This window comes from Hypanus sabinus, chromosome 31 (assembly GCF_030144855.1).
Source record: "Hypanus sabinus isolate sHypSab1 chromosome 31, sHypSab1.hap1, whole genome shotgun sequence".
NCBI lineage: Eukaryota > Metazoa > Chordata > Chondrichthyes > Myliobatiformes > Dasyatidae > Hypanus > Hypanus sabinus.
The window spans coordinates 16857791-16881893 of record NC_082736.1 but is presented as its reverse complement, the minus strand read 5'-3'; the positions used below and the strand labels follow the sequence as shown (position 1 = coordinate 16881893).

The window sequence follows — 24103 nt, the reverse complement described above, 5'->3', positions numbered from 1 at the left end:
CCAAACTTCTTAACCTTAATAGTTTCCAACGGGATCTTCACGACTAAAGTGGGTGATGTTCTCCGATATAGCAAGGATGTTTATGAATCATCCCAGACAATGATGGCACAACTACCTCCTCTCTCATCCAACAGAAAGTTTAATGCTGTTCTGTTTTGAAAAGCCACATTGCAGCATTCTGCCACTTTGTTAGAAATGTCTTTGGTGACAAGACTTTTTTTTATATAGGATTATGGCTGTGTTGTTAGCCAATTGCTGCAACACTGTGTTCATAATGATGCTCGCACGAGTCCGCCTGGTAGGTCGAGAATTTTTCGTGAATTATTTTCATCATTTGCAGGATTCCCATTAGCTGCTCTGACAGACAGCTTACTCTGCCCCTCCCTTTGCATTGGTGATACTCTTGACAACTGGGCATTGTTTTTTTTTCTTTGGCCAGTCATTCAGGGTGGTGGCGGGTTGTGAAGAAATGTCATCAGAATTTCCAGACGCCTCACACCCAGGATGGTGTTATTTGTCCAATATTCATTCATCTGAGAATTAATAATATATCCATGATGTTGGGCCTGGGCTTAGTTTGGCTTTGTGTGCAGATGATGGGGTCTGTGGAAAAGGGGTTGAAATAATGTCTGTGCGGTATGGTTTGTACAAGCAGTGTTAACAGCAATGGAAGAATGATCTTTGGACTGGGTTTTAAGTTTTCTGTGTCTAAATCGAAATGAGTGTGTTTTACTCGGAAACATGGTGCGGATTGTATTCACCTTACAGTGTTTGAGAGTTTGCTGTCTAATGTTCCTGTGTTTGAATATATCGGGCTTTGGCTGATGTGGAAAGCATATGTAAAGTTTTATATAAAGTTTTTGGCGGATAAATGTAAACAGGTCATTAACTGGACATGACGGTGGCTCTTCCAGAAGTGTTCTGTTGACAATTTATTGTCCTTTAATACAGGTTGTTTCATTTGTAAAAAGGCAGCTCATTCAGTTTTATATAGGTCGGAGGCTCTTGTTACGAAATTCCCGTAGCTGGATCACTGACCAGCAAAGATAGAGAGGTCCGTTGAAGTCTGATGGTACTATTTTTAGAAGTATTTATTGATAAAGGACACAAAAAGAAGATTAATGCAAACATACAGAAAATATACGTCGTCAATACTAAATCTAAGCGCGGGTATCATAATAACCGATAAGAAAAAACTCTATCGTTGTCTAGGGGTTACTGTATTGTCGGATGGAAAGTCACTATCAGTTCGTTCAAGCTGCAGCGTTGTTGGGTTTAAAAGTGATGCGGCTTAAACTTGCCCAAGTCTTTTATGATGTCAATCCGTTGAGTCAGGGGAGCAGGTTTCCCCGCTGTTAGCTAAAAAAGCCGTTTTCCGTGGTTTCAGCCATCAATTCCAGCCACGGAATTGAACGCACGTGGCTTGGTGTCCGATGACCGTCTGCTGTTACGTGGTCGCTTAACGTTTCTTCTGGTGCGTCTGAGGGGTTGTTCCTACAGCCCCTCTTTTATTCTGACTCGCAGGGTCATAGATGTCAATCAGGTTGGGGTGATGCAATCTCTCCCTCAACCAGCCCACTTTGCCCGAGGGCATTCACGTAGCAGAGCATCTCAATCCACAAATCTGTCTCCCAGAGACAATGGCCATGTCCCGTAGCTTTACATCGCTATGGCGGGGGGGGGGGGGGGGGGGGACGTGACATCCTGCACATCTCCCCCTCATGTCTTGGGTCCCCCGTTTGAAGCAACCCAACAGTGATCTGGCGATTCTCACAAAGTAGGGGGCTACGGACGTAACACTCTACAGACCAGTGTAGTTTGAATCTGTAGTGGAGCTTTCCCGACCCCAGGTAGAGATGCATCGTAGGTTAAACAGGCGAGATGCCTCTTAACGTGCCGAGAGGAAAAAATGAGCCTTGCAAACTGGACCTACTTAATCGGGTGAGGACGTCACGTCGGACTAATTTTGTTTTAATGGGTTGTTGGGAATATACCAGCAGAGCTGATAAATGTTTTCTGCAGACACTTACAGAATATGGGTGGGAATATGGTCTTGGGGATATTTGGACAAGTGTTCTGGCCAGGTGGTCCATCATTTCCAGCTGTGGGAATAGATTTGAGATTTCTAGAGGACAAACAAACTCTTGTGGTGGTGAGAGGGCGTCTGGTCATTTACGGCAGCCAGTGTAATTTCCTCTTTGCCTATCTTTACAGATGGTTCAAAAAACCCAGTTAGTGACCGGGTGGCCTCAGGGATATTTATCCCCTGGTTTAATGTTGAGGTGGGAAAAGGTTGTCTGTCTGTACAGCAGAATTTATGGCCATTATCATTAGTCTGCAATGGGTTGAACAAGTTAATTCAAACAGAGTTGTGATCTGCCTTGGTACTGTAGAGTTTGGAATCGAAGTCTTTAAGAAGACCATGTCTGATCTGTTGATGGAAGTGTATTATGATGTATATGCTCTGAAGTGTGCGGGAAGAACACAGAACACAGAACATAGAAATTTACAGCACATTATAGGCCCTTCGGCCTGCAATGTTGTGCCGACCATGTAACCTACTCCAGAAACTGCCTAGAATTTCCCGTCCATAGCCATCTGTTTTTCTAATCTCCATATACCCTAAAAGACCCTATTGTATCCGCCTCTTACCGCCGGCGCTGGTAGTGCATTCCACTCAGTCATCACTCTCTGTGTGAAAAACTTACCCCTGACATCCCTCCAGTACATATTTCCAAGCACCTGAAAACTATGCCCCTCGTGTTAGCCATTTCAACCCTGGGGTTAAAAGCCACTGGTAATCCACACGATCAATGCCCCTCATCATCTTATGCACCTCTATCAGGTCACCTCTTATCCACCGTCGCTCAAAGGAGAAAAAGCCAGGTACACTCACTAGAGTTGTTCAGTTTTCTTACATACTTGCACATGTGGGTGTGTCGGGTAATTAAAGGGCAGACGTTACAGCTAAACACTTGCTAAGTCTGAGGTAGATATTATAGATCTTATGGGAAAGCATGACGACAAATTTTGCACTAGGTTGACTGGGGTTGGGAAATAGCAGACAGTCTGGGATAACAGTTGCACAGAGAGGTGGTATTATAGTTTGTTTCCATCAGTCCAAGAGTGGTACCTTTTGGGAAGGAATAGGAGGGAAGATGTGTGGTTTATGAGACTAATGGTCGGACATATGGGTTTGCACTCCTCGTTGGCACTTGTTGGGTAGTAGGTGAATGTGTCACGTGGTTTTTGTAATGGTGAAGATGACGGTGGAACATGTGATTATGATGTGCCACAGATATTCTTTGGAACGTAGGAAGCTGTTTAGGCGTTTAATGGGTGGAGCTGGGTTGCAGAATTTGCAGGGTATACTGGTACCTGAGGCAGGGACAGTTATTTCATGTAGAAACCTGGCGAACGTTTTAGTTAAAATAGATTTGGGACGTCGCATCTGATCCCCATCAAGCGTCCCTTCATACTCCATTACAATAGGTGGTGCTAATGCAGCTGATGGGAGAAAGTAGGAGATTGAAACAAGTCCGGGACGGCGGCCCCTGCTACACTGCCGACTTTACCTTTGCAGTCAGTCCTGGAGCCCCGTCATTGAGAGCCCATTGTGGGCTCCGTCAGCACACGTAGATCAGTGTGACAGGAATCAGGCCCGGCTTCGCCTTCTCCAGGACAGCTGGGAATCGGAAAACGCCTTTGTCCCCGCTGCTGAGGCCCACATGGGGATCTTTGGGTTTATAATCGCGATATGATGAAAACCTATCCCGCTATTATAGAGTTTTTCTCCCGCCCAAATGCCCCATGGAATTTAGGGTGTAAGGTCACCGAGCAAAACGTGGACTGTGTTTCTCCTTTCACAGATGCTGAGCATTTCCAGCAGTTTCTGTTTTCACTTCAGGATCACTTCTGTTTCTCTGACTCTGGATCACTGCTACTCCTGTTACATGGGAACATAGTTATTGTGGCCGAACGTTTAAGGCGATGTGCAACAAATGGATTGTGTTGACCCTGCATAGGGTCGAATCCTGTCAATTACCTGTCGCTTCCTTTTTTTTGTTTTATATTATTCGTGAATCTCTGATCCGTCTCACGGACACAGATTTTAAAAGAACCGCTGCAAACACCAATATCTGGTCATCGTATCTAAACCCAGGAAAACCGATTTATTCCAATTTCTTTCAGGATGTCTCTGTGGCGCTATCGATCAGAACCTTGCGCTGTTAGTCGGAACATCAGTGGTCGAGGCCACTCATAGTCTCTAGAAATCCTGCAGCTTTTGTTGTCTGTTGTGTGTGTTCCTATTTTACTTATTAAAAGCGATAACCACATATATAAAATAGAATACTACCCCCAATTGCCTTTCCTTGCATGCAGTTTGTCATGAAATGAATGGACAGAACATGAATATGCAACCAATACAAAATCTGAAGTTTGTTCTGCGTGTTGCGGCGGTTATATCGGATTCAGCTCCTCGGTGCCCTCTGGTGGCGGCTGACTGTAACGCAAGACCAAGACCCTCAATGGCCTCCGTGGCAGCTGGCTGATATATTGACCTTACTGTCTCTCTCTCTTTATGTCTTTATATGTCTGGGTCTCCATCTGTGTCTGTGCATGTTGCATAAATTCCATCTCCCCCCCCCCCCTTTATTCCTACCCACTTACTTCACTTTCTGTTGTTAATTCCTTGTTTTACCTCGTTCTGTCGCCACTTTCGTTTCTTTCTTCTTCACTTTCTGGAGCACCCAGTTATTCTCTCTGTGTAATTTTTGCTTTATCCCATCTTACACCTCGTTCCCGATATTTTGCCAGTGAAAGTGCTTTTACCCTATTTAATTGCTGACTTGGGCAATTCATCCTTATTGTGTGGCTTCTTATAAAACCGACATTTTGAGCCACACTTGGGAATCACTACGTTCAATCCCGAGGTCCCATTAACGTTCCCATCCTGTCCTCAACACGTGGCTCAAGAGTCCGGATGTTTCGTTCACGTCGTCGTGCAAGTTAAGTAAATCCACAACTTGACATCCTCACGACTCGGTTGACGGCATTGCCGACTGCAAGGAACAATGTTAATTTGGGTAGTTAATGATCATTCTGTTTCAGTCTGCAAGAATGTGACAAGTGATTTCCGATTGAAATATTTTCTCTTTAATTTGGCGTGCATGCGAATTTCCAAAAATTTCCTGTTTCTATATAGCACTAATATGCAGTCTTTGGTGAAATATTTACTTCATCCGCCTTTACGTCGACCTTTTAAAATAATACTTTGATTTAAAAAGCCTGTTTGCTCTTTGCGTTAAATTCCTTAAATTTTACAGGTCAGTGGTGTGGGACCGTCAGACAGTCCCGTCCCCTTTTTTTTCTGACGCAGCTCCCCATAATGAGAATAAATCAAGGAGAGGTCAGACGTATCTTCATATACAGAAGGGATGAAGGGACGTGCGTAGTGATCGGGAAGAGAAACTGAGGTTAGGTGAGCGACCAGGATCGAAATGAATGGCGGAATTGCTCGAAAAGCCGAATAACCTACTCCGACTTCTATTTTCTATCTTTCAACGTCCATCTTTTTGTGAGCAGAGTCTCAGACAGAAGATACCATCGGTCACTTGCCACTGGGGACGTAGCTCAGCGGAGGAGCGCATGCGTGAAGTCCATGGTTCAAACGCAGCATTTCCACACTGTTGTTTGTGAAGTTTGAAACCTGGGCGGAAAATCCCAGATGAAGAAATATCCCGCAGGATGGTTAGCCTTTCATTGCCGTCGTTCAGACGCCGGGATAAGCCTGTGAGACGTGGGACAGTTAAAAATGGTTCCTTCCTTATCAGTCCTTTGTAGGGAAATTCTAAAAGCACCCCACCTTTTATGGATGGGACGAAAGCTCAGCCGTGATGCTCTGAACTTTAGTGCAACAACTATAATTCTCATTGAAATTTACTGAAAGTTGAAGAACCAGGATAAGGTGGACGTGGAGAGGATGTTTCCACTGGTGGGGGTGTTCAAAACTAGAGGGCACAGCCTCAAAATTGAGGGGCGACCTTTTAGACTGAGGTAAGGGGGATTTTGCTTTTTAGACAGAGTAACAAATCTGTGGAATGCTCAGCCGCAGACAGCGGTGGAGGCAAGTGTATGGGGTTGAGTGGGACCCGGGATCAGCCGTGAAGAATGACCGATTTCTGTTCTTATGTTTTATGGTCTAACTAAATCCCGATGAAGGAATTGTTTGAGGTACGTGCTTGCAATGCGGAAACCAAGTCAGCATCTAAATGCGCGAGTTCCATTCACAGGGAGACGAGGTGAACTTCTGGTTCAACGTGGAATCGAACATTTATTCAATGATCAAGACAGGATTGGAACGTTAATGGGACCTCGGGAGTGAACGTAGTGACTCCCGAGTGTGGCTCAAAATGTCGTTTTTATAAGCAGGCACACGAGAGATGAATTGTCCACGTCAACAATTAAATAGGATAAAACCACATTCAATAGTAAAATATCGGGAACGAGGTGCAAGATGGGATAAAGCAAAAATTACACAGAGAGAATAGCTGGGTGGTCCAGAAAGTGAAAGAGAAAGAAACGAAAGTGGAAACGAGATAAAACAAGGAATTAACAACCGGAAGTGAAGTAAGTGGGTAGGAATAAGGGTGGGGGGGGGGGGAAGATGGAATTGATGTAACATGGACAGACACAGATGGAGACCCAGACATATACAGACACAGACACAGATAAGACCTAAACATATACAGGCATCGAGACAGACACAGACAGAAAACATAGACACAGTCAGATACAAATACGCAAAAACGCACAGCCACATCAAGACACACATGCGCAGACACACACACACACACACACAAACGCACGATATTTCACATCATTTATGGAAGAGCAAGGTTGTTTTTTTCATAGCAGAGTGGTGCAGCGGAAGCGTGCTGGGCCCATAACCCAGAGGTCGATGGATCGAATCCATCCTCTGCTACGTCAGCGGCTGCCAACAGCAATTTTCTCTCAGTGCGCTTTAAAACACGAGACCATCCTTTCACTGGTAGCTGCAAGGAAATCCATTGGCTTTCGGTTGGAATGTACTTTAATCAGTTATCCATTTTCACTTTTAGCGGAGGTTTCTGTTTGGCTGGAAAGATTAACCTATTGTGCATTGACGTACCCTAATCTCATCTATTCTGTGCAGAATAAAGCCGTGTCTTACATATAAACAGAAGAATGCTGGATAAACACAGTGTATAGTCAACGTTTGCAGAAAGGAAAATAGTTCTAATGTTTCCGGTGTATGCCCGTTCGTCACAACCGGGAAAGATAGAAAATAATCAACACACGCAAAATGTTGGAGGAACTTAGCAGGCCTGGCGGCATCTATGGAACAGAGCACATTCGACCTTTCTGGCCGAGACCCTTCATCAGGACTGGAGAAAAAAGATGAGTCGACCATGCATAGGAGTGAGTGAGAGAGTGAGTGAGTGAGTGAGTGTGTCTCTTTCTCTTTCTCCCTTCTCCCTCCCTCCCCGAAATCGTTCCCTGCATCGATTGCTCAGACAATAAATCCTACTGGGGAATGCTCCTCATCCTAATGCACAATCAGGCACAAATGGGAGCGTGTCCTCTGTCCAGGGCTCGATAAAGAAGGAGCTGAATCGGAAAGGATTCCCGAGTCCTCTCGGTCACAGAGGAAGAAATGTATGTCTGAAAAGAGCCGGTTTCGCAGTCTCCGAACAAATATTGGTTTGACCCCGCGAGACCTCGTGTGTTCGGACATCTGAATGACAGATCGCACTTTCGCGCTGGTTTCTCGTCATGGTTAGTATACCCGTCCGTCACGGAAAAGACGGGGGTTTCATCTCCCCGACGAGGAATTAGTTTTGCTGTCTCCATATTAAATGTGATTACAAACCGATTTTTCAAATTAAACCGATGTTAAAGAGGTACATCCGAGTTTGTGGTAAAAATGATCAGTTCACTGGGGATGTGGAAGAGTCCGGTCTGCAGTGATCCCGGGAAGGGCGAATCTCTCGATAGGTGTTCTGCTGCTTCAGATATCCTCTCAGCGACTCTGTGTAACTGCGCCATTCAGTGTATTCCTCAGTGACAGAGTCCAAAGTTCGCTAAAATATTTTCATCATCCACCTCTGCTGTACTTTTAGTTTTAAGCAAAGGCGGTTCTGACGCTCGATTTAAGGACTACGGTTCACCGAGTTAGAAAGGAGGAAGAGAGGGAAACCGACGCCTTGGCCCAGCTCAGGCCACCCTGCAGAGACAGAGTGAAATTCTCTCCTCCAAATGCGTGCCGACAGCTCAGGGTGAAAGGTCAGCGCCCTGAAACGTGAACTCTGTTTCTCCCTCCGCAGACGCTGTCTGAGCTGTGGAATATTTCCGGCAGTTCAGATTTTACTTCACTAATTGTTCTGTTCTCTCAGACCCGGGATCGATATACTCCCCATGCGTTCCGGGACACAGTGACCACATTCCATGTAAAATGTCCTTCTGCCTGACCAGCCCAGTTGTGAGGAGTGTGCAGTCGTGGCTGAATCGTTTAGAGAAGCGGTATGAATTTATTGGGAATCCACCGCGCAGCTTCTAATTCCGACAAATATTTGTTCTTAACGTTTTCTTGTCATAGTGTCAGCGACTCTCTGATGTAAATCATTCACGCAGATTGTGAAAATCCGTGTCCCAGCATTGAAGACTAGTCAACATCATCCAGTGAAGAAATAGGCCCTTTAATCCTTCTTTCACTCCCTGTCTTTGTGGCGCAATCAGAGAGCGCATTCGGCTCTTGACAGAAAGGTTGGTGGTTCGAGCCCACCCAGGGAGTGTGGTGATCCAGCTGGAGGAGATGAGTTATACAGTTCTTGTTACATGATAGAATAACTCCCTGAGTTATAACAACAGAACGTTTTGAAGTTAATAGCATCTCCTTCTGCATTAGGCCATGAACTTATCAATCACCCCTGCTATGAACCACTTCTGAAAGTCTGAGATGCCGACAATACAAAGAAGGGATCCGTATGCTCCACGACCTCTGGACTAAGTGTGTAAATATAGGAGGAGACTATGTCGAACAATATATGTGCTAGGTTTTTTTAAAAATTGACTCCTTCTACCTTATGCCAGATTGATTATCAATCACACCTCACATGTGACAGAAAGCTTCTCTTTCATACTTTTCACAAACATCAAACATTACACAGTGCATTGAGAGACAACAAGGTAAATCAATAATAAAATGCAGAATAAAGTGTAACAACAACAGAGAAAGCACAGTGCGGGTAAACAATCAGCTGGAGTGTCATAAGGAGATCGATTGTGAGGTCAAGCGTCCAACATTTTTCATTAGGAAACCATTCAATGCACATAACAGCGAGACTGAAACGATCCTTCAGAATGTGGTGCGTGCTTTCTGACTGTGGACGTCAGCCATTGTCTGTATTGTACTGCTCAATTGTGATATGCTGGAAGGATTGGGCTGAAAATTACTGTCCCCATTAATGTGGGGATGTACCTCAGTGGAAGAGCGCATGCTTTGCATGTATCAGGTCCCGGGTTCAATCCCCGGCATCTCCAATATGAGCATTTTTTTTTTAACAAAGCAAAGCTCAAAGTGTTACGTAACCTGTATCTGGGTTAACAGAAGGATACGTTGGCGTCTGGTGGTACTGTAACTAAAGGTGCTTATTAGTAAACTAAACCATACAGTATCAAAAATGCCAATATACATATAAAACAGCTTAGCAATAATAAAAACAGAAGTGTAGGAATTATAATGAACAGTAAAAAACAATCTCTATCAAAGTCTAGAGGTAAATGATTTGTCATAAGAGAATATATTCAGTTCAGTTCGTGCTGAGCTAGTTGTTATGTTGCAATGCTGGAAAGAGAGAGCGCGCAAGCGAGATGTGAGCAGCTGCAGCAGACAAACCTTCTGTTGTCTTCTTGTTCCGTTGTATTGATGTGGTCATTCAGTTATGACCCCTCCGTTCTCGGCTAGTCCGTTCTTCCGTGGTGGGCCGTCACTCTGGCATGAGTGGAGACACACACAAGCACCCACCGGCCCTGCCGTCACGCTGTCAGCTTTGTGACCAATCTCCTGTTTCGGTCCTCTAAGCCCCCACATTCCTGTGGGTGCACAACACTCTTTGTCTGAGGGTGTCTCTCCAGATCCGTTTTTTATCCACATTGACGGGGTATCAGCCATCCATCAACTCAATATCTCCATGTCCATCAAACTCGTCCACTCCCTGCTGTCTCAGCAAGAATGTTAACGATCAAAGAATTTTCTTTGCAGCAAAAGATTGTTTACCTTTTCCATCAGTGAAGAAGCCACAATACTAAATCATCCGTCTCTCTCTCTCTGTTATCTGTAGCAGATGCCTCTACTTCTGTTCTTCATCTCTCTCTCTCACTAACAGCATAGTCCCCAGGGGGGTGTTCGCTCTGGACCCCATTTCCATCTGGTTTGTTCAGCACACATAACAAAAGCAACGCACACAAAATGCTGGTGGAACGCAGCAAGCCATGAAGCATCTGTAGGAGGAAGCAATGTCGACGTTTCGGGACGAGACCCTTCGTGTTTTCCTCGTGTTTGCCTTTTAAAGCTCAAAGCAGTCGGCACAATGATGTTACAGCGATAACGAGACGGCACAGCTCCACACTCGACCGGATTAATCCGTAACCGAAGGCTTTTCTGTTCGTTTTGACCCTCCGTCCACACTGAAATGGCTTTTTCCTACCCCAGAATCGGAGCTTTTCTAAAACGCCGTCCAGAATGTGTAAATCTGAAGACGCCGGATTGACCGGTGCAGGAGGACGGGGTAACCGGAAAAATCTAAAAACGCTGTCATGATGTGCCGGAACAGACGGCGACAGTTCATTGTTTTCTTGAACTCAATCTAATAATTTCAGAACAGACGGCCACCAGACTGAGGCCAGAAGGGTTAGAAATGCACTCACCGAATGCTTTCACTAAGTTACGGAATAAATAAGTATACTCACTTTGCCCTGTTTTCTGTCCTTGCGCGTATGAAGGTGGATTGCCTACTTATGAAAGTACTTCTCTGATAATAGATGTGTAACAGCCTAATGTAACACTGTATGGAAGTACAAGAAAATACTGATGAAGACATGTTTTATAATTTAACAATGAGCTTTATTAAAGCAACAGAGTTAGTCAGGGTTTCAATGCTCGTCGTCTGCCGGGTCATATTGGCCGTGAACTCCCTATCGGTTGCCGCCATATGCTCCAGTATTTGTGTTTTTTTTTAAATTTTTAACTCTTCCTGCGTGAGAGACAGCAACCGTCCGTCGTTAAAGTTTTTCTCGTCTGTAAATGAACAAATGTCCTGCGCATGCTCAGTAGGAGGAAATTCGCCGAAATATCCGTTTTAATGTGGACAGAGGTATTTTCAAAAACTCTTAGGGTGGACGCCTACCGTGGAAGCTTTGCTCTCTGCTGCATGAAGCTTTGTCTGGTAATGAACAGATTGAACAGAAAATACTGGAAACATTTGTGAGTGATGAAACGGGATTAACCTTTCTGATCGTGTCATTCAATTAGAAATAGTGAGAGAAGAAGATAGCTTTCAGTGCCAAAGAAGGTGAGAAGTTGGGTGGGAAGAGAAAAGGAGGACATCTCTGAAGGGCCGAGACCAATACAGGATGGCGGTTAGACAAATCGGAAAGAGAAACACTGTGCTAAAATAGACGAACGACGGGCAGAAATGATCATTTCATAGAGACTGAAATAATGTGGCTGAGTGATTCCAGGCCAAGACATTACTGAAAAACAGGTACCACACACGGCGATCGCCGGGAACCGAACCCGGGTGAGCTGCTTGAAAGACAGCTATGCTCATCCCTAAACACTATCGCTCCATGTTGCTGGAGTTTCGAGTAGAGAAGCGTCTCCCGTGCTCCATGTGATTCCATAGACCCCGAGCTGCTCTCTGTCGGATCAATCCTCACTCTGCAGCAGGTTTTATTGCGGACAGTTGACATCGCCATCCTCAAACAGAGGAAGTTATACAACAGCCAATGAGCATTCACCAGGGATCGGACTGAGTGAGAGCCAAACTCTCAGAGAGTCGGAAGGGTTGCAATTGGTGCCTGTTTCACACACCAGCAAATGCCGAAAACAAATCCTGATCGTGTATGTTCTTTAGTAAAGCCGATGTATATGTACGAGGTTGATTGATAAGTTCGTGGCCTACGGTAGGAGATGAGTTATACAGCTTCCGTGAGAAAAGAGTAGCCAAAGTTTCGGGCCGAGACCGTTCATCAGGAATGGGGGTGAAGAGAAGGCCGAAGCCCAGTTATAGAGATGGGGAGGGGTAGGTCCTCGAGGCGCCAGGTGAAAAACCAATCAGAGGAAAGATAAATGGGGGGAGGGGATAAGCATGAAAGAACTGTAGAGATAAAGAAGCAGAAAGTTGAAAGGGGGGAGAGGCAGAGAGGGACCTGGGATAGGAGAAGGGGGAGGGGAGGGAATTGCCTCAAATTGGAGAATTCAATGTTCATACCACCAGGCTGGAGGCTACCCAGACGGTAGATGAGGTGTTGCTCCTCCAACCTGAGTTTGGTCTCATCATGGCAGTAGAGGAGGCCATGTATGGACATATCTAGATGGCAATGAGAGGCAGAGTTGAAGTGGGTGGCTACCGGGAGGTCCTGTCTATTGTGACGGACGGAGCGTAGGTTCATCAGGTCTCGCCGATGTAGAGGAGGCCGCACCGGGAGCACCAGATGCAATAGACTAAATGCAACAGACTCGCAGGTGAAGTGTTGCCTCAGCTGGAAGGACTGGCTGGGGCCCGGAATGGTGATAAGGGGGGAGCTGTGGGGACAGGTGTAGCATTTGCGATTGCAGGGATAAGTGCCAGGTGGGAGTTCGGTGGGGAGGGACGTGTGGACCAGGTAGTCGCGGAGGGTACGATCGCTGCAAAAAGCTGAGAGGGGTAGGGAGGGAAAGATGTGCTTGGTGGTGGGGTCCTGTTGAAGGTGGCGGAAGTTGTGGCGGATAATGTTTTGGATCTGGAGGCTGGTGGGGTGGCAGGTAAGGATCAGCCCTTATATTCACTTGGTTCACCCAGCCCTTAAATTCACTTGATCCATCTCGGATATTACTCTCCCCTTTCTTGATCTTTCTGTCTCCAACTCTGGAGACAGACTATCCACTGACATCTTCTACAAACCCAGTGACTCCCATAACTATCTTGACTATACCTCTTCCCACCCTGCCGAATGCAAAAACACCATTCCCTATTCCCAGTTCCTCCGTCTCCGACGCATCTGCTCCCAGGATGAAACTTTCCGTTCAGGCAATTCGCAAATGTCCTCTTTCTTTCAGGATCGTGGTTTCCCTTCTGGCGTCATCAAAGATGCCCTCACCCTCATCTCCTCCACTTCCCGCACTTCAGCGCTTAACCCACTCTCCCGTCACCACAACAGGGACAGGATTCCCCTTGTCCTCAGTTTCCACCCACCATTATTCGGATCCAACACACTATCCGCCGCAACTTCCACCTTGCTCTTATCCCTGCAAGCGCAAATGTCCCCACACCTCCCCCCTTACCACAATTCCGGGCCCCAGACAGTCCTTCCAGGTGAGGCAACACTTCAACTGCGAGTCAGCTGGAGTCGTCTATTGCATCTGGTGCTCTCGGTGCGGCCTTCTCCACATCGGCGAGACCCGACGCAAATTGGGGGATCGCTTCTGTGTGCACCTACCCTCCGTCCTTCGCAATAGACAGGACCTCCCGGCTGCCACCCAATTCACCTCTGCCTCTCCTTCCCATCTAGATATGTCCATACATGGCCTCCTCTACTGCCATGATGAGACGAAACTCAGGTTGGAGGAACAACACCTCATCTACGGTCTGGGTAGCCTCCAGCCTGGTGGTATGAACATTGAGTTCTCCAATTTCCGGTAATTCCCTCCCCCTATCCCAGGTCCCTCTCTGCCTCTCTCCCCTTTCAACTTTCTGCTTCTTTATCTCTACAGTTCTTTCATGCTTATCCCCTCCCCTCCCCCCTTTATTTTTCCTCTGATTGGTTTTCCACCTGGCTCCTATAGCCCTTCCCCCTCCCCTATCTCTATTACTCGGCTTCGGCCCTCTCTTCCCCCCATTCCTGATGAAGGGTCTCGGCCCGAAACGTTGGCTACTCTTTTCTCACAGATGCTGCCTGACCTGCTGAGTTCTTCCAGCGTTGTGTACGTATTCTTTGATCCACAGCATATGCATTTGTATTTTTGAGTTGTACAGCTTTCTTTACATGCACAAGCAGGTCAATTCTTTGAGTGATAATTCAGAATGTTTCAAGATAATAACTCATCAGGGGTGATTGATAATTTAGTAGCTTAAGCTAGAAGGAAATTAGTTATTAACTTCCGTTACCTGCACGAACAGACCAACACTTTGAGTGATTATTCAGAAATTTTGAAGTTAATGACTCATCCCTTGCACCGTAGGCCACGAATTTATCAATCAGCCCGATGAGCTATTATCTTCAAACTTTCTGCACAATCACTCAGAGTTGAACAGCGTGTGCATGCAACGAGAGCTGTATAACTCATCTCCATCTACCCTAGGCCACGAACGTATCAATCACCCATGCTTTGGTCACTTTCTGGAAGTCCAAGATTGGGATGTTCCACGACTCTGGACTAAGTGTGTAAATGTAGGAGGGGACTATGCTGAAAAATAATTGTGTTAGATTTTCTGAAACTGACTCCTTCAACCTTAGGGCACATACCTATCAATAACCCCTCGTAAGTGTAAGTTGAGTTTAGGAATAAATAAAATAATAACCAACAACCACTTTGCTGGGATTATACTGCGATTCTCTCCATAGTTGGTAGAAGATTGAGGAGCAGATCTGCTGGCAAATCACACAGAAATGTCATGTGGATAGGGTTACAACGATCGGACATTTCAACTTCTGCAAAATTAACCAGATCATTTTTTTTTAGTGTGTAAGATAAGAAATGAAATTTCTGAAGTGCATCTGGAAGAGTACTTTTGTTCCAGGCCATGGGTAGTCCAACTGGTGTTGACAATGGAACTAGGTGAGGAAATTCACTCTGTGACTTGTAAATAATTAAAACTCGCACTTTACTGTCTCTGCATAAACGGCAACATAACTATGTCGACACCGGGCCAACAACTTAGAACAAGAATTCTGCTGTTCCCTCTGCACCAATACTCGCTCAGACTACTTTTCCCAACTATATCACCAAATTAAGGCAGCTCAGATGGCCACATGATCGATCCTTTCTTCTCCCAGTCACTGACTTGAGGGATCTTCCTTGCTATGGTGGGTTTCAGGAAAGAATTGTCGCTGCTAGCACATTCGAAGTTTCCACTTTTATATTCATATTTTCCAATTCAATTATCCCATGCCAGTGTCATTGGTGTAGGTCATCTGATTGTCTTGAATTTTCCCTTTTGTTAGCTCTGCTCCAGGCCAGCATCCATTTATTTCCCTCTTCTCAGCAAGCGTCAAATGGTAATTTATGGCTCTTTGTTCCCTTAGAAACCAGTTTAAATCACTCCAGACAGGCATTGACCCAGACATTCACACATTTTCATGTTATATTATATCAAAAACAACTCACAAATAACTTCTAATTTGGAAAAGATCTCGTAACCCTCAGATTACCTGAAACAAATTTGTGTTTGCTTTAAAACACAGAAATTTTCCTCTCACAAAGATATAAAACGGTTCCACAAAATGACATCTTCATTTCCAAGCACATGGCTGGTACAAACACACTTGATCTGTCTGCTTCCGCTGTCCTTGAGCCATTCGAGTTCCATGTTATCTTACATATTTTAAATCCTCCGTGGCAACATCTCCTCTTTTTCGATCCACGGAAAATCCTGGGGATCACATTACTGTTAATATGTCTCAGTGAATATGGCACAGAAGGAACAGAGACATTCATGACTATATAAAAAAATACAGATAAGGATTTAAAAATATTATCCGAACAAAAGCATGAATAAACATAATAAGTGTACCCTATTTCATACCATACTGTACATCGGTTATTTAACGGGAATTAGTATTATTGGCATATGGAGTTTAGGAAAAATAGTACATGGATCTTAGAAAAATAGAGGCCTCTGCGTAATCCAAGGTAACTTCTAAAGTAAGTTCATGTTCAGCACAACATGCGGGCCGAATGAACTTTATTGTAACAATTGGACACAATAATCCAGATTAATATCTCAAAATCAATGCTATCGGACATAGGAACAGTATTATGTCATTCGGCCCGTGGAGTCTGCTCCTCCATTCTATCTTCAGACATAGGAACAGTATTATCTGAGTATTATGGAATCTGATCCTCCATTACAGTGGCTGATTAATTTTCCCTCCCAACCATGTTCTCCTGCCGTCTTCCCGTAACGTGTGACGCTCTTACTATTTATTAACTTACTTACGTCCGCTTTAAATATACCCAATTACTTTACTTCCAGAGCCGTCCGCTTTTAATATACCAAACTACTTAGCTTCGTCAACAATGAATTCCACGGATTTTATTCTATGTCCACAGATTCCGTTTGGTGCCGTCTTCTTCCACAATCATGTCCCAGAGAATAAAGCTGCGGGCCGCCGCCAATCTTTTCGCCTCCTACACAACAGTGTGAAACAACATTCACGTCTCACCTAATGGATTCCTCTCCCTAAAGTTCAAAGTTGAAAGATTAATTTCTATTTATTACCGAGGTATATGCACGTAACACATGAACATCCATAGTAAATACAACAAAACACAAGAGAATCAATGAAAGACCGCACTTATCAAAAAACAGCAATCCAGCAATGTTCAATAGACTGCAAACCACGCAATTACAAGAAAGAACAAAGAAAATACTAATAATAAATAAATAATAAATACGTAACAAGAACATGAAATCATCATTTTTAAGGTTTATGAGTTGTGGGTACAGTTCAGTGTTGTGGTAGATGAAGTTATCCATTCTTCGAGAGTCTGATGGTAATGGACCTTTTGATGTGTTACCTCCCTCCTGATGGAGCTGTGGGAAGACAGCATGACCTGCATGGTTGGGGCCCTGTATTCCGTGTAGATGTGGGGAGGCCTTTACCTGTGCAAGACGGGGTCTATCCATTATGTTTTGTGAGCTTTTCCGTACAAAGGCATTGGTGGTTCCATGCCAGGTCCTCATGCCTCCAGTCAATGACTCTCCACCTACACATTTATAGAAGATTGTCAAACTTTTAGATGACATGTGGAGCGCTGCCGTGCCTTCTTTGTAATAGGAGGTATGTGTCGGGCCCAGGAGAGAAAATCTGAGATGATGACACTGAGGAAGTTATATTTTCTCCCTCATCCTTCACCATCCGCACTGCAGTCTCACTCGTGTTTTCTCATTGATTACCTTCTCACTTCTTTCATTCAATTTCTTGTGCCGAGTTTGCCAACTCATTCCTATAACTCCAATTCAGTGACAGCTTAACGACCTCAAAATATTTCCAGTGTTTCTTACGTTGTTGTCTGCCAGAGCGCCGCCTGTCCAAAGGCAGAACACGCTGCCAGGCGGTTATGACAATCGCGTACTTATTGATGTCCAAATGCAACTAATATTTAGCCAATCCCTCTCAGTAATTTCCAGGCCTGTTCTTGTTGAAAATGCCCACTGTATTCTCATATTTACTCCTTCAGTTTTCTAGCCACTGTGCTTTCTGTATTTAATTGTGTGTGTGTGTGTGTGTGTGTGAGAGAGAGAGAGAGAGAGAGAGAGAGAGAGAGAGAGAGAGAGAGAGAGAGAGAGAGAGAGAGAGAGAGAGAGAGAGAGAGAGAGAGAGAGAGAGAGAGAGAATGTGTGTGTGTTTGTGTGTGTGTGTGTGTGTGTGTGTGTGAGAGAGAGAGAGATTCACTGTTTTGATAAGTGAGATAGAAGACACGGATCAACACACACAAAATGCTGGAGGAACTCAGCAGGCCAAGAAGCATCTATGGAAAAGAGAACAGTCGAGGTCTCGGTCCGAGACCCTTCAGCGGGACTAGATAAAAAAAAAGATGAGTGGTAGAATTAAAAGTTGGAGGGAGTAGAAGGAGATGCAAGGTGATAGGTGAAACCGGGTGGGGCTGGAGTGAAGCAAACAGTTGGGAAGTTGTTTGTCGAAAGAGATACAGGACTGGAAAAGAGGGAGTCTGAAAGGAGAGTACAGCAGGCCATGGAAGAAACCAAGCCGACGAGGAGCACCAGAGGGAGGCGATGAGTAAGCAAGGAGATAAGGTAAAGGAAATGCGGAATGGTGAAGGGGTCGGGGAGCATTACCGAAATTTCGAGAAATCGAGGCAGGTTCGGACTGAATGGAGCTGCGGGCTGGAAAAGCTGGATAGTCCCCTCCGAATACTGTTTTCTACATTTCAACGTTCGTTCTTTGTTATTGGTGACTCGGAAAGAGGATTTCCAGTACGTTTGACACCTCGGATATATTTCAATGAGAAATATATGCTTTCATGTATGAAGTCCGGGATTCAACCCCCAGCATCTCCAGGTTGGTGCCTGTGAACTGAAAAATCGGCGGGAAATCCCAGATGGTGAAATTCCGAGCAACATTCACAAAATGCTGGAGTTTCTCAGCTGGCCACGGGATAAACAACTGCCAGTCTGTCTTTACACCGGTCCGACGTGGGAGAGTTAAAACCCGACCTTTACTGTATCAGTGACACAGCTTTGATGGAAAAATGGAAAACCCTCCCATGTGGCAGGGAGGCGCGAAGCATCAGCGATACTCCACATCTTCCCGTCTGTCACTAACTGGTTCGGCTGTGATGGTCTGAACGTGACACCAACAGCTAATCCCGGCGGTGGAATTGTTGCATTTGATGTCAGCGTTTGCAGTACATTAATGTCGCGAGTTCCGCTTCACTGGTTGATCTGCTGGCTCAACACTGAAGGAACTCCGACAGTCATTCAATCATCAGGACAGGATTAGAAAGTGAATAGCACCTCGGATTAAAACGTCGTTACTTAATATTAAAAATGTCGCCTACCAGTGGGATGAATTTTACGTCTGGACATTTAAATAGTGTAAAATGCATTTCAGTGGCGAAATATTGGGAACAATAGACAATAGACAGTAAACAGTAGATGCAGGAGTAGGCTATTCGGCCTTTGTAGCCAGCACCGCCATTCACTGTGTTCATTGTTGATCATACACAATCAGTACCCCGTTCCTGCCCTCTCCCTATATCCCTTGACCCCGCTATCTATAAGAGCTCTATCTAACTCTCTTTTGAAACCATCCAAAGACTTGGCCTGCACTGTCTTCTGGGGCAGAACATTCCAGATATCCACCACTCTCTGGGTGAAAACGTTTTTCCGCATCTCTGTTCTAAATGGCCTACCCCTTATTCTTAACGAAGTGCAAGACGGATTGAGCATAAACGGCAGAGAGAGAATAACTGGGTGTTTCAGAGAGTAGGGAAAGTGGAGAAAACGAGAAAGAGGAGAAGCAGGGAATCAACAAAAGAAAGTGAAGTACGTGAGCATGAAACGGGAAAAAGACGGAATGGACCAAGACATGTCGAGACACAGAACCAGACCCAGACATGTTCAGACACAGACACAGACATATACAGACACAGAACCAGACCCAGACATGTGCAGACACAGGCACATACCCAGGCCTTGACATGTACAGGCACAGACACAGACATAAACGCATGCATACATACACATAAAAAAACACAGCATTCACAATTCAACAATTGATGACACTTTCTGTAGCAGAGTGGCGCAGTGGAAGCGTGCTGGGCCCATAATCCAGAGGTCGACGGATCGAAACCATCCTCTGCTATATTCTCTGTTGGCGGCAGCAGGTATACAACTTTGTTTTTTAAAACACTATGCACCAATAACAAGAAATCGCATTTCAATTGGAATTTATCATTTATTCGTACTCTTTTAAATAGTCGTCTCTGTGGCGCAATCGGCCAGCGCGTTCGGCTGTTAACCGAAAGGTTGGTGGTTCGAGCCCACCCAGGGACGCTCGTGATCCGGTAGTTCTATTTTCTCTCTCGTACAAGGACTAAATGTGCAGCAGCATCAATGGAATAAAGTACACGGTCGATTTTTCAGGCCGAAACCTTTCTTCAGGATCACGAAGCAGCCTGGGTGCTGAGCTCCTCCAGCATTTCGTGTATGTTGCGTGGAATTCCAACATCTGCACATATTCCCGTCTGTGATTCGACTGCTACACTGCGAAGTCTCTTCCGTGAAATTGAATTCAATGGACTTTATTAATTACGTCCTTCACATACATGAGGAGTAAACATTGATACGTCTCTGTCTAAATGTGCAATGCACAACTTATAGTAATATTGTAGCGGTGTGCTACACGCAGCGCTAAAATAACGACACGGAGTCGGTAAACTGCAGTCAAAGATAACTTTATTCGAACTACACAGCCTTGCTTTCAAGCCTTCCTCAACCTCTGCCCCCCGTGGGCGCGGATGCTCCAAAAGACACGTACTCACAAACCCCCGTAGGCTACCTCCCTTAGCCGGAACGCTGGCTAATTGTGAACCGGTTCGGATGTGCCAGGAAATGGGTCGCTTCATAACCCCCCCCCCCCCCGAGAACCGGCGATACACCACCCCAAAGTCCACAGGCTGGGCCGGAACCTGTTTGGGAGGTCGGCCTCTGCGCCGCGGTGCCGGAATCTCGACCGGTTGCGCCAGGTCCACATGTGCCAGTTTGAGTCGGTCCACCGTGAAAACCTCCTCTCTCCCCCCAACGTCCAGCACGAACGTGGACCCGTTGTTCCGGAGCACCGTAAACGGCCCCTCGTAGGGTCGCTGCAGCGGTGGCCGATGCCCGCCCCTTCGTACAAACACAAACTTACAGTTCTGCAGGTCTTTGGGTACGCAGGTCGGGTCCTGCCCATGCTGCGAAGTGGGTACGGGGGCCAGGTGACAGAGCCTCACGCGTAGTCGGCCCAGTGCTGCTGCGGGTTCCACCTCTTGCCCCCTTGGGGATGGTATGAACTCACCGGGGACGACTAGGGGCGCGTGAAGGTCCGACCTTCTAGGAAGTACCTGAAATGCCGGATTGCCAGGTAGAGCGCCAACAGTTCCCGGTCGAAAGCACTGTACTTGAGCTCGGGTGGCCGCAGGTGTTTGCTGAAAAACGCCAGGGGTTGCCAGCGACCTGCAATGAGTTGCTCCAGTACCCCACCGACTGCTGCGTTAGATGCGTCCACTGTGAGGGCGGTAGGGACGTCCATTCTGGGGTACACTAGCATCGCGGCGTTCGCCAAGGCTTCCTTCGTTTGAATGAAAGTGGCGGCAGACTCCTCGTCCCAGGTAATGTCCTTGCCCGGACCGGACTGCAGGGCGAACAGGGGGCGCATGATCCGGGCAGCTGAAGGGAGGAAGCGGTGGTAGAAATTGACCATACCTACGAATTCCTGAAGGCCTTTGATCGTGGTGGGTCGAGGGAAATGGCGGGCCGCATCTACCTTAGCGGGCAGAGCGGATGCCCCGTCTTTAGTAATCCTGTGGCCCAGGAAGTCAATGGTGTCGAGCCCGAACTGGCATTTGGCCGGGTTGATCGTTAGACCGTAGTCACTCAGCTGTGCATAGAGTTGACGGAGGTGGGACAGATGCTCCTGACGACTGCTGCTGGCTATGAAGATGTCGTCCAAATAGATGAACGCGAAGTTCAGGTCGCGTCCCACCGGGTCCATTAACCGCTGGAACGTCTGTGCGGCAATCTTCATGCGGAGGAACTCGAAAAGGCCAAACGGGGTGATGTGAGCCGTTTTGGGGACGTCGTCCGGATGCATCGGGATTTGATGGTACCCTTGGACGAGGTCTACCTTGGAGAAGATCCGTGCTGCAAAGTCCTGAATGTGCGGCACAGGGTAGCGGTCCGGTGTGGTAGCTTCGTTCAGCCTGCGGTAGTCGCCGCACGGTCTCCAGCCCCCTGTCGCTTTGGGCACCATGTGCAGGGGAGAGGCCCTTGGGCTGTCGGACCGCCGGATGATTCCCAATTCCTCCATCCTCTTGAACTCCTCCTTTGCCAGTCGGAGGTTGTCCGGGGGAAGCCGCCGAGCGCGGACGTGGAGGGGTGGTCCCTGGGTCGGGATGTGGTGCTGTACGCCGTGCCTGGGCATGGCCGCTGTGAACTGCGGTGCCAGAACCGATGGGAACTCCGCCAGGACCCTGGTGAAGTCGTTGTCGGACAGCGTGATGGAGCCGAGGCAACTGGGCTGAACCCAGGGAGAACGTCTGAAAGGTCTCGGCGTGTAGCAGTCTCTTCCTGGGCAGGTCGACCAGGCTGTGAGCCCGCAAAAAATCCGCAACCAGAAGCGGTTGGGCTACGGCGGCCAGTTTGAAGTCCGACGTGAACTGGCTGGAGGCGAACTGTAGCTGCACCTGACGGGTGCCATAGGTCCTTACTGTGCTGCCGTTCACGGCCCTCAGGGGGGGACCCGGTGCCCTGCTGCGGGTGTCGTATCTCGTCGGAGGTAAGACGCTGATCTCGGCACCGGTGTCGACCAAACAGCGGCGTCCTGACCGCTTGTCCCACACATACAGGAGGCTATCCCGATGGCCAGCCGTCGTAGCCATCAGCGGCGGCTGGCCCTGGCGTTTCCCGGGAATTTGCAGGGCGGGCGAAAACGGCGGGCTTCTGCGCCCCACTGCTGGTGGTAGAAGCACCATTGTTCGTTGGGCTCCCCACTCCTGCCTCTGGGGTTAGCGGGCTCTGCGGCCGGGCCTGGACTGGTTTGCTGCTGGGAGCGTGGCCGGGTGATCTGTGCGATGGACGCCCCACTCACCTTCTTGGCGTTCCACAGCAAGTCCGCCCGTGCTGCCACCTTCCGGTGGGGTCACTGAAATCCGCGTCGGACAGCAGCAGGCGTATGTCCTCGGGCAGCTGCTCTAGGAATGCCTGCTCAAACATGAGGCAGGGTGTGTGTCCGTCGGCCAGAGACAACATCTCATTCATTAAAGCCGATGGAGGTCTGTCTCCCAAGCCATCCAGGTGCAGTAAACGGGCAGCCCGCTCGCGCCGGGAGAGTCCGAAAGTCCTGAGGAGCAGGGCTTTGAATTCCGTGTACTTGCCGTCCGCCGGGGACGACTGTATGAACTCCTCAACCTGGGCCGCTGTATCCTGGTCGAGGGAGCTCACCACGTAGTAGTAACGGGTGTCTTCTGAGGTTATCTGCCGAACGTGGAATTGGGCTTCTGCTTGCTGGAACCATAGGTGAGGTCGCGGCGACCAGAAACCGCATGAACAGAGGCGACGTCTGTCATCTCTGGTCCAAAAATCGTTTGGCCCGTCGGGGTCACCAATTGTAGCGGTGTGCTACACGCAGCGCTAATATAACGACACGGAGTCGGTAAACTGCAGTCAAAGATAACTTTATTCGAACTACACAGCCTTGCTTTTAAGCCTCTCTCAACCTCTGCCCCCCGTGGGCGCAGATGCTCCAAAAGTCACGGACTCACAAACCCCCGTAGGCTATCTCCCTTAGCCGGAACGCTGGCTAATTGTGAGCCGGTTCGGATGTGCCAGGAAATGGGACGCCAGAATACGTAATAAATAGTATGCACAACAGGACAGTCAATATAACATAGAAATACGATTGTATCAGCGTTAATTAATCGGTCTGATGGCCTGGTGGAAGAAGCTGTCCCGGAGCCTGTTGGTCCCGGCTTTTATGCTGCCATACTCTTTCCCGGATGGCAGCAGCGGGAACAGTTTGAGATTGGGGTGACTCGGGTCCCCAACGATCCTTCAGGTCCTTTTTACACACCTGTCTCTGTAAATGTCCTGAATACTGTGAAGATCACATCAACAGACACGCTACGCTGCCCACACCGCTCCTTGCAGATTCCTACGATTGAGGGAATTACAGTTCCCATCCCGGGCAGTGATGCAGCCAGTCAGGATGGTCCCCTGTAGAAAGTCTTTAGGATTTTGGGATCCATATTAAATTTCTTCAACCGTCTGAGGTGAAAGAGACGCTGTTGTGCTCTATTCACCACGCAGCCGGTATGTACAGACCTCGTGAGATTCTCGCTGATGTGTATGCCGAGGAA

At 47.1% G+C, this 24103-nt stretch overlaps 3 non-coding genes across 3 annotated transcripts; all 3 read left to right on the top strand.

The window, feature by feature from the left end:
• Positions 1 to 6913: 6913 nt before the first annotated feature.
• Positions 6914 to 6985, top strand: trnam-cau (transfer RNA methionine (anticodon CAU)). The gene has a single exon. It is a non-coding gene; the product is annotated as a tRNA-Met (tRNA).
• A 2525-nt stretch (positions 6986 to 9510) lies between these two features.
• trnaa-ugc (transfer RNA alanine (anticodon UGC)) lies at positions 9511 to 9582 on the top strand. The gene has a single exon. It is a non-coding gene; the product is annotated as a tRNA-Ala (tRNA).
• Positions 9583 to 19968: 10386 nt separating this feature from the next.
• Positions 19969 to 20042, top strand: trnan-guu (transfer RNA asparagine (anticodon GUU)). The gene has a single exon. It is a non-coding gene; the product is annotated as a tRNA-Asn (tRNA).
• Positions 20043 to 24103: the final 4061 nt, after the last annotated feature.